This window comes from Sapajus apella, unplaced genomic scaffold (genome assembly GCF_009761245.1).
Source record: "Sapajus apella isolate SASKATOON/1434 unplaced genomic scaffold, GSC_monkey_1.0 scaffold9, whole genome shotgun sequence".
NCBI lineage: Eukaryota > Metazoa > Chordata > Mammalia > Primates > Cebidae > Sapajus > Sapajus apella.
Genome location: NW_022436949.1, coordinates 576,927 through 578,374, shown reverse-complemented (window position 1 = coordinate 578,374; position 1,448 = coordinate 576,927). Strand labels below are relative to the sequence as shown.

Here is a 1,448-nt window from a genome sequence, read left to right as displayed (position 1 = left end):
CGTATGGTATGTATGGGTTGTATATTTGATTTAGATCTGTTTTTTAAGCCAGGTGCGGTGGCTCACACCTGTAATCCCAGGACTTTGAGAGGCCAAAATGTGTGGATCACCTAAGGTCAGGAGTTTGAGACCAGCCTGGCCAGGCATGGTGGCACATGCCTGAAGTCCCAGCTACTCAGGAGGCTGAGGCAGGAGAATCCCTTGAACCCAGGAGGTGGAGGTCGCAGTGAGCCAAGACCCTGCCACTTCAATCCAGCCTGGATGACAGAGTAACACTCTGTCTCAAAAAACAAACAAAAGATCTGTTTTCTTGTTTGTTTTTTGTTGTTGCTATTTACTTTTTATTTCATAATCATAAACTTAACTCTGCAATTCAGCTAGGTGTGGAAAGGAATAAGAAAACCATGGAACCCAAAGGGAACTACAGCGAGAGCGCAAAGATTCTAGCATCCCGTGAGCAAATGGGGTAGAGGAGTGCTCTCCTGAGCTACAGAAGGAATGGTCTGGTGGTTAAGTTAAACACAAGTCAAGCTCATGAGAGCTGTCCACAGTCAACAATGGTGATCTTCCTGCTGGTCTTGCCATCCCTGGACCCAAAGCACTCGTGGCCTCCACAATATTCATGCCTTCTTTCACCTTGCCAAAGGCCACATGCGTGCCATCCAACCACTCAGTCTTGGCAGTGCAGATGAAAAACTGGGAACCATTTGTGTTGGGTCCAGCATTTATCATGGACAAGATGCCAGGACCTGTATGTTTCAGGATGAAGTTCTCATCATGAAATTTGTCCCCATAGATGGCCTTGCCACCGGTGCCATTATGGTGTGTGAAGTCACTACCCTGACACAGAAACCCTGGAATAATTCTGTGAAAGCAGAAACTTTGTAACTAAATCCTTTCTCTCCAGTGCTCAGAGCATGAAAGTTTTCTGCTGTCTTTGGAATCTTGTCTGCAAACAGCTCAAAGGAGATGTGGCCCAAGGGCTCACCATCAACAGCCGTGTTGAAGAACATGGTAGGGTTGACCATGGCTGATAGTACAGGGCTCCCGGCAGTGTCTGCAAAGCCAAGATCTGTTTATTAAACAAGACTGTTGAAACTCAAATCTTAGAACATCTTTCCATTCATTCATTCAACAAATATTAATTGAAGGACTCAGCAGTGAACAAAACCAATTCCAGCCCCTGCCTTCATGGTGCTCATACTCGGCATTTGGCATACTCTACTCACACACTTGCTATGGTCCCTGTTGTGTCTGCATTTATTCCTGTCACCTTGTCTTATGCTTTCTCTTTCCATGTGTTTTATTATTTTTCCCCCTCATTTGCCTTTTATTGGATTGGGATTTTTTCCTTCTTTACTGGTCTGGAAATTACACATCTTATTTCTGTTTTTCTAGTAGTTGCCAGTACATTTTGACAAATGATTAAAATTTAAATTTGCTATTCA

General features: G+C 44.1%; 1 pseudogene; it reads right to left on the bottom strand.

The window, feature by feature from the left end:
- Positions 1-485: 485 nt before the first annotated feature.
- On the bottom strand, positions 486-1,058 carry LOC116551183 (annotated as a pseudogene).
- Positions 1,059-1,448: the final 390 nt, after the last annotated feature.